This window comes from Grammomys surdaster, unplaced genomic scaffold (assembly GCF_004785775.1).
Source record: "Grammomys surdaster isolate TR1022 unplaced genomic scaffold, NIH_TR_1.0 98, whole genome shotgun sequence".
NCBI lineage: Eukaryota > Metazoa > Chordata > Mammalia > Rodentia > Muridae > Grammomys > Grammomys surdaster.
The window spans coordinates 3,771,122-3,781,228 of record NW_021604577.1 but is presented as its reverse complement, the minus strand read 5'-3'; positions in this window follow the sequence as shown (position 1 = coordinate 3,781,228).

Here is a 10,107-nt window from a genome sequence, read left to right as displayed (position 1 = left end):
CTGTAATGCAGTGCACTCTCTGAAAGAATTAGAGATCAAACTATGACATGTATTTCCAGGTTCTCTATGTTCAGATAGGTAGTACATTATATTTATACTAAGATCCCTAAAAGCCATGGAAAATACTCATGCAATTGTCCATTTGATAGATATTTTACCCTTGATTCTGTAGAGTACACTTTGTAAGCCTTTCAAGTTTTCTTTCACATATTTCTTTGGTGAATGTGGAGGACATTAGTTGAAGTAAATGATGTCAGCTAATTGTAACGTAGATAAATGTTATGAGTAACCACCTTCTGCAATTAGTATTTTAGATCCCTGCTAACTTAACCATCAATATGCAAGCTATGTATCTTTTGAGACTCTCCTTCATGGTTTCACTACAGTTGTCTTAGATTTTGCTTTTAAAAGTTTTTCCTTAAATTATCTTCCTGCCTTTTCCTTCTTATATAAATGTGTTTTCTGCTTTTTGTAGAGACTTTGTTAGATTTCCATTATTATAAATGAGTAAGCTATTTTAAAGTATGTAAAAAGGCATTACAATATTAGAAAGATTATATTATCATAAACACTTTACAGAACAAAATTATATCTAATATCATGTTACAACTATAAACAAAAAAGTTAAGAAGCCACACACACAGAGACACACAGACGCAGGCACAAACACAGACACACAGACATGCACACACACACACACACACACACACACAGAGAGAGAGAGAGAGAGAGAGAGAGAGAGAGAAGTGTAAATGTTGATCTTTGCCAGAACTTCTGTGCTTTCTTTCCTCTAGACACAAACAAATCTGGATAATTGAAAACCCATGAATAATGTCATTAATAAGCAATGAAAATTAAATGCTACTTCAATAAAATATAACTCTTTTACTCCTAATTGTTATGTTCCTTGAAAAGTACACTATTATTGGGGTTTTTTTTATCTAGAAACTTTGGTTATAGTGTTACTTTTTTAAAAATTGATTTTAAGCTAAAATACTTGAAAATGATTTTAAAGAAAAATGTGATAATATGGTACTTGAAAATAGGCCCTTCAAGAAAATTATATGTCAGTCTATAACATTATCATTATATACTATTTCAAGTTACCTGGCATTTATAGAAAGTGCTAAGTGATGCTTGAATTAATCTGAAGTCAGAACTTAAAACATTGCATATTCTGGTCTCCTTCTAGTATCTAAGGGAGTGTATGTGCATGTGAATAGTTCTTCCTCTATCTCAATTACATCAGTGTGATTGGTCTGTGATCTTCTAAATGAAATTCTTATAACAGTTACTTAAATTCTTTTCCTCTTTCCAGTATACTTTTAATTAACAATAAGTCGAGGCATAGTCATTAACCCCAGAAAATTTATTGATCAGTTACCTGTACATTGGTTAGAAACAATTATTATTTGGATGCAGTCATTCCTAAATCAATATTTACAAACAAAGAGAGCAACTGAGTAATATTCGTACATAGACAAAATGCCAAAATGCTATTCATTAATAATTATACAAATATAAAACTGTATGTGCAAACTACTAACAGCCTCCAAAATGCCCTCTCAATGGATTTGAAAATGCTATGATTAATACATTGATCCTTTCCATAAGGTTCTTTATATCTGTTACTTGGTTGCAGATTTAGGATTTGTGCAGAATATTAGCCAATCAATACTTAACTCACTTGACTCATAAATTGTGTTTACCTGCTTTATTAGGGTATAATTGTCAGAAAATATAAATTACATACACTTAGAGTACATGATAGAATACTTTAATATAAGACTAATTGTGTCTTAGTTGTGATTTCTATTGCTGGTATAAAAATAGCATGACCAAAATCAAATTAGGAAGGAAGAAGTACATTTCGTCTTAGTCCTTGGAGTCCCTCATTTAGGGAAGTCAGGATCTGAACCTAGAAGCAGGAGCTGATGCAGAAGACATGGTGGGGTGCTGATTATTTGCTTCCTCTTCATGGGTTTCTCGGTTTGCCTCTTATAGCACTCCTGACCCTCAGTCCAGGGATGTCATCATCCACAGTGGGTCGCACCCTCTTCTAGAAGACACTAATTATGAAAATGCCCTATAGGCTTTCCTACAGTCTGGTCTATGGTAGGACTCTCAATTGAGTTTCCTTCCTCTCAGATGACTCTAGCTCGTGTCAAGATGACATAAAACCAGCCAGGACAATGGTGCAAAGTATAAATCAAGGTTGTCATCACATTTATGACTTCACATCCTTTTTGTTTGAGTGGGGGATATGGGAAACACGTGGAAAAATCTCTCATCAATTTTCGAGTCTTTTGTATGAAACTATTAACTGCAATTAAGCGGAGTTCTTAGATTTCTATGCCTTGCCCGAGGGCAACCTTGGTACACTTTGACAAACAATCTGTTGAGAGCAAGGAGAATATTACGCTGTGTTTGTCAAGAGAAGTTTTTCTCAAGAGGAACTGCAATCAGTATGTGTTTTCCCACTCAGATTTAACACTATGCTTTTCCACAGTGAAACTTCCAATCCAGAGCCTTGCATTACTCTGACTTTGCCAATAAAACAGCCGTGAAGCTCCAACTGCTTTACTCATATAAATCTGTGCTTGACCCTCAGACTATCCCAACATTGATCCATCATGTTGCAGGCTTAGGTGAGTAGCTGAGAGTATCAGGACTCATGAGTTTGTTTTGAGGGAGCCTTAGTGTTATCTAACGCCTTGATTTCCATAGAATAGCAATTAAACAGGATGGTTTCGTGGTGCTATGGGGTCAGTGTCATTCATTCCAAGTCATTGTGTTTAATTTCAAAACTTTAAACTGGAACTAAAGAGAGAGTTCAGTTAGTAAAGCGCTTGCAGTGCATACAGGATGCCTTGGGTTTGAGCTTCAGAAGCCATATAAAAATCCAGCTGTGAGGATGCAGTTTTATAATCTCAGTGCTACAGAGTTGTAGACAGTTGGATCATTTCTGAGAACGATGCTCAAGGAACAAATATGTGCGTGCACATTTCACATTTTTAAAGTCCTACGTACAAAGAAAAGGAAAAAATGTAGTTTTATATAAAATTCTGTTTACATGCAGTATTCTGGTTATGAAAGAAGTGATTTGTTATACTATGGAAATGCTTAAATCTAAGTTATTTTCACTTTATTTTTTTATTGATTAATTTATTTATTCACTTTACATCCTGATTGCAGCCTCCATCCCTTCTCTCCTCCCAATCTCACCCTCTCACTCTCTTTCTTTCATTCCTTTCTCCTCTTCTCTGAAAAGAAGAGAAGTTCCCCACCCTGCCCCTGCCCCATGTCAACCTTCCCCAGGCAAGTCAAGTCTCATCAAGCCGAAGATCATCTTTTCCTCCTGAGGCCAGACAAGGCAGCCCAGCTAGGGTAAGGGGATCCAAAAGTGGGCAACAGTCTGGTTCAGAGACATCCCTTACTCCAGTTGTTGGGTGTGGTGGTTTGAATATGCTTGGCCCTCAGAGAGTGGTACTAATTGGAGGTGCGGTCTTTTTGGAGTAAGCGTCTCCTTGTTTGGAGAAGTGTGTCACTGTGAGTGAAACTGGGGGGGGGGGGGCTTTGAAACTCCTCCCAGTGCAGACGAGTCAAACTTCTCTTAGCAGCCTTCAGATGATGATGCATGACTCTCAGCCCCTCCTGCATCATGCTTGTCTGGATCATATGCTCTCACATTGATCATAATAGACTGAACATCCCAACCTGTAAGCCAGTCCCAATTAAATATTATCCTTGTAAGAGTTGCCTCAGTCATGGTGTCTATTCTGCCAGGGACCAACTCCAACCTTCACAGTTATTGCTCATGCAGTACAAAGTGATGAAGTGATGATCTGTGGCCTTGTAGCTCTGTCTTGCTATTCTGGGGCAGAAGCTGATGGCCTCTGGCAATTTAACTCTCTTTAGCTATTCTTCTGTGGCTGTTTATTTTCAGCAATTCTCCTGCTCTTAATTCTTTGCTACTGCATGACCAAAAGCCATTGGCTTCTGGTAATTGAATCCTGCTGTTAGCAGCAGGGTTGGGGGATGATTAAGAAAAAAAATACCTTCTGGTCTGGGCCCTAACACTGAGCAGATCCAGGTGGCTGCTCTGCTCCCAATCTGACACAACCCAGAGGAAGCAAGCCTCCCAGGAGCTCTAACCTGGGCAGTATCTTAGGTAAGGAGACATCACCACCCGCCCCAAACAGGGAGTAACTGGGACCCACTGGGACCCAGGAATTCATTCCTGGCCTGGAGGACTGGTTCCTTCTGATCAGGACCAGAGCACTGCGGAGATCTTGGGCCTCAGCACTAATCCCAGTAGCAACCCCACCCCACACAGTTCTGAAACAACCAAGATAATAGGAAGACAGGCTCCAGTCAGAGACAGGGTAGGTAGCACTAAGGAGATCCAGATGGCAAAAGGCAAATGCAAGAACATAAGCATCAGCAACCCAGGGTACTTGGCATCATGAGAACCTAGTTTTCCCACACTAGAAAGTCCTGAATTCCCCATACCACCAGGAAAGTGAGATTCAGATTTAATATCACTTCTAATGATGATGATAGAGGACTTTAAGAAGGACGTAAATAATACTCTCAAAGAATTTGAGGAGAACACAGGTAAACAGGTAGAAGCCCTTAAAGAGGAAACACTAAAATCCCTTAAAGAATTACAAGAGAACACAACGAAGCAGGTGAAGGAATTGAACAAAACTGTCTCAGACTTAAAAATGGAAGTAGAAACAATAAAGAAATCACAAAGGGAGACTACTCTGGAGATAGAAAACCTAGGGAAAAAATCAGGAGTCATAGATGCAAGCATCGCCAACAGAATACAAGAGATAGAAGAGAGAATCTCAGATGCAGAAGATAACAGAAAATATTGACACAACTGTCAAAGAAAACACAAAATGCAAAAATCTCCTAACCCAAAACATCCAGGAAATCCAGGACACAATGAGAAGACCAAACCTAAGGGTAATAGGTATAGATGAGAGTGAAGATTCCCAACTTAAAGAGTCAGTAAATATCTTCAACATAATTATAGAAGAAAACTTCCCTAACCTAAAGAACGAGATGCCCATAAACATACAAGAAGCCTACAGAATGCCAAATAGACTAGACCAGAAAAGAAATACCTCCTGTCACATAATAATCAAAACACCAAATGCACATAACAAACAAAGAATATTAAATGCAGTAAGGGAAAAAGGCCAAGTAACATATAAAGGCAGACCTAACAGAATTACACCAGACTTCTCAACAGATACTATAAAAGTGAGAAGATCCTGAACAGACATCATACAGACCCTAAGAGAATACAAATGCCAGCCCAGGCTACTATACTCAGCAAAACTCTCAATTACCATAGATGGAGAAATCAAGATATTCCATGACAGAACCAAATTTACACAGTATCTTTCCATAAACCCAGAATTACAAAGGATAATAACAGGAATGCTCCAATACAAGGAGGGAAATTATATCCTAGAAAGAGCAAGAAAGTAATCCTCTTCCAAAAAATCCAAAAGAAGATAGCCACACAGATACTTTCACCTCTAATAACAAAAATAACAGGAAGCAACAATACCCTCTCCTTAATATCTTTTAACATCAATGGACTCAATTTCCCAATAAAAAGACATAGGCTAATGGACTGGATAAATAAACAGGAACCAGCATTTGGCTGCATACAGGAAACCCACCTCAGTCACAAAGACAGACACTACCTTAGAGTAAAAGGCTGGAAAACAATTTTTCAAGCAAATGGTCCTAAGAAACAAGCTGGAGTAGCTATTCTAAAACCTCCAGCCGGAGAACACAAAGGGAGGGACTCATGGCTCCACCTGTATAAGTAGTTGAGGGTGGCCTTGTCAGGCATCAGTGAAAGTGGAGTGCCTTGGTGCCTGAAAGTTTGGATTCCCTAGTGCTGGAGAATTTGAGAGCAGGGAGGTGGGAATGGGAGGATGGTGGGAGCACACCCTCATAGAAACTCCCAGAATTGTATGGACTAGACATGACAGAGGCAGGCCACCAGAATACTAGATTCCAGAATTCAAACAAAAAATTATCTTGATACTAAAATTTGTTTTGAGAATTGTATATTGCAGAATACACAGACTTGGTGTATCTACTCATCAAGCAAGCTGAGCAGACCTGCTAGAACCTCTGATGTCCTGGAATTTCAGCTGACTGCAGTGAAGACACAGACATCAGAGGCTTATCAATTTACCCTTCCGGTGCTGCCCCTCTTCTTGTGGAGAGCCTTTGAGGCTGCTTGGCAGGAATCTGACATTGGCCAAGGACAAGGAAATGGCTTTAGGCAGGAATCTGACTTTGGGCCATGACAAGGAAATAAGTTCAGGTAGGAGTCTATTTTTAGGCTAAAACAGAGAAGCAATTTCAGTCAGGAATCCATGTCTTAGGCTAAAACAAAGAAGTAGGCCTCAGGATTGAATATAACTGTGGTCTAGGACAGGGAAGTAGGCTCAGATATTTTTGTTATCCAGATGAGCCCTTAGAAACAGCAAGCTTAATCATAGGGTGATCACGGGACTCTGTATATTGCCTTGTTTGTTCCTTGACTGTTTGTTTCTATTGTATTGTTGGTTCCTCAACCTAGAACTGACCTAAATACTTGCATGTAATTAAAAAAGCTTAAAAGAAAAGTTTAATTAAACAAACCTGCCTTCAGCCTCAGAACTGGCTGGGGTCATGCTGCAGTTTTGTCTAATCGTTTCTTTTCTTTTAATCCTCACTCCTGCACTGGAGAACTGGTTGACTGACTGACTGAGCAGGCTTAGTCATCTTCTAATATCTCAACACCCATAATCAGCTTGAAGAAGTTAATGAAGAGTCAGTGCCCCTATTCCCTGTGCTTGGGGACTGAGGTGGTTAATACTGGGCTGTCTTTCTAGGGAAAAGTAGTTGTTTTGTTGGAACAGGGAGGAATAGCTAGGATTTATTGCATAGCCATAACCTATTGGTAGAAATCTGTCTAAGTGTTATTCAGCTGAAGTTATAATTTCTTAAATGTTACAAAATTTACTTTGATTTCAAATGTAAGGGTTTCATTGGTACGAGTTTCTTATTGATATAAAAGTGAGATTAATATTGTTACTCTCATAGGCATTATGCCTATATAACACATTTAGGAATACAAGACTTAGACCCAGTCCTTCTTTAACTTTTTTTTAACTGATTTGAGATGGTTAGACTGTGAGTTAAGGGGAAATAGCAAATTCATGGCTCTGAGTTAATTGTTAGGGTGTTTTCTATATTTTATTTAGAAATAGCTTAGAGGAGTTAACAGTCCAGATTGCCTTACATGGATAGTTGGTCTTCATAATATCAGAAGTCCACAGAATTGATGTTACAAACATTTCTGTATTAATGTTCATTTTGATTAGAGACCTGTCTGCTCCTGACGGCTTCCTGTCTTGGATTCTAAGAAGAATTTGAGCATCTTTGGAGTTACTCCAGTTGTGGTGAGACAGCCACTAGGCAAGAATTGCCTCATTTCATCTACAGACAAATCACTGTCCAGAAAAGGACACACTTTTGAAATAGTCGACTGATTATATGTGCCAAGACAGAGTAATCAGCTCTTAATAATTCTGCATCACTAGGTCTGGGTCAAAAGGCTGAAGATTGGATGTTCCAACGTTTTGTAGTATAGAGACTGTCCAGGTGTTCAAAGGTCTCTATAAATTGGCTAAGATTTAGAAGCTATGCTTTGTGCTTCCTATAATTTCAGTTAATTTAGTCATTCTGTATTTCTGACGGGGTGAAGACTTATAGTCTCATAGCCAATCCCGGCTATTTACTTTGAGGGAAAAGATTTGAGAGGAGAGTTTTCAGTTGACATTCATTCTAAAGCTAAGAAAAAAGCCAGGTTCAGAACTAAGTCTTTTAGTTAGGAGAGATGACAGAGGTTCTGATTAGTCAACAAAATGATGGACTGGGTATTAGGTCTATCTGACTTACTGATACCTTATCTGACTTTGTATCTTACTGATACAAATTAGTATAGTTATGCTCTAATTGTATTTTGAGAAAAAAATTTTATTTTAACAGGAAGAGTGATATGTAGTAGGAGTTATGGTGGGAGGAGTAAGGAAAGGAAGAGGATGAGTAAGGAGAGAGAGAGAGAGAGAGAGAGAGAGAGAGAAACATCGAGGCAGATGTTCGCTTGTCTCTGCCAGTCAAAGATAGTTGGTATATCTAGGTTGGGTATTGGGTTACACTTCTGATTATATGGGCATCTTGTTACTGAGCATTACCAAACTTATAAAGCCTTTGATTAACATTTAAAAAACAAATTACTAATAAAAGAAAAAAAGAAAAGAAAGTAGAGTGGTATAGTCAGTTATTTCAGAAGAATTTAAGGAGACAATTATTACCTAGTTCTCCCCTTAAATTATATCAAAGACAGGAAATTTCAAACTATTAATCTATCTCTATTTAAATATTTGACTCATAAGGATGAAAATCAAGGGAAAATTCTGTGAAGAGTTGGGGTCATCAGGTTGTTTAATAGCACAGTAATACCTGAGTGTCAGGAGATGTATAGTGAAGAATATTTACAACTAAATATTTCCTTACCTACTCCCAAAATATGAATTTTATTTTTATACATTTTAAATGTATAATTGCAAACAAATTTTAAACAACTTTCATGAGAATATATACTCTGTATTTCACAGCAACTGGTATACTTAAAATGTACTTTAAAATAAGTACTCCTTTTTATTATTAAAAAAATAAAAATATATAAACTTCCCCATGCTATCATTAAAAAAAGAAAAGAAAAAAAAAGGCTTAATTGCTAGAGCACTTTTCTCTCTGGCTGAAGGGCCCCTTGCTGGCCAGGATAGAGGCTTGGAGTTCCTTAACTCTTTGTGAACTAGAGAGAAAAGAAAATAAAAGAAAGAAAAATGAATGAAAGAAAAGAGAGAAAATCAGGTACACAGAAAAAAACATCTCACTCTGGATGAAGCAGAGAAAAGAAGCTCCAACAAACATTTATTGACACCTACAGAACCCCCTCCCCCAACACACACACACTGGATGATGCTGAAGAAAGCTGCATTGCCATTTTATTGTGGTTCTCAGTTTTATACTTTCTATAAAAAAATTATCTCATGCAACTATCAGGTAGAACCATTATTATAGCAGGATAACTGATTACATGGTTTTCTAAATACTTTTATTATTCAATAAGTTCATGGTAATGTCATAGATTGATAGATCTTAAGGAATTACAACAAAATTGTTTACATGTCTTTCTATTAAGACTAGTACCTGACTAAGCATTCGATATACATTACTAGCCCCCATAAGTTCTTTATAAGTTTAAAGTAATAATTTTTTGATCACAAGTTAGCACAATTCTATCAAGAGATAAATCATCTGCCTTGTGTCATATTAGTTGTAAAGGTTTGTAGTCAATAATTAATTTTCTGTTCTTATACAATAAATTGCCCTTTTTCAGTTTATTACTTTAGTTACCAGATAATGGTCTCACATCTAATCTAGAAGGAATTTTTTTCCTTGATCATAAATTTGTTCCAAGCCTGCTTTCTGTTTCTAGTGCAATTAGCTTGTGACACACGAAGATTTACAGAGCTCTAATTGCTGCTTTTATAGAGAGGTTGAAATTACTCACATCAGTTTACAAATTCTATAAAATTATTATCCAGAATTATGAAATCATCAACTTGTCTATACAGCATTACTACATAAGAGTATATCTTCATGTTAATTTGCCAAAAATCTGCCCAATAGGGTGAGCTAATGCCTAGTAGTCATTAGGCTGTGTAATAGTGATAGGAAAAGCTATTAGCAGCAAGAAGCAATCCTGAGATGAAGTCTCTTGGGACCTTGACTCTCAGAGCTCATCCATCATAGGCTGTGCAAAATGGTGGGCGTATCCAGAAATTTCCTAGATGGCTCATGATAGGGACCCACATGAAGACCAAGCTAAAAATACACTCTCAATTTTGTGAACATGACTATGAGTTGTCAGATAGATGAGCTTGGCTTCCTGTAGTGTACACACTGTGTTCTTTAAGTAGCTAGGAAACTAAAGGCACCTTAATTCTCAGATAC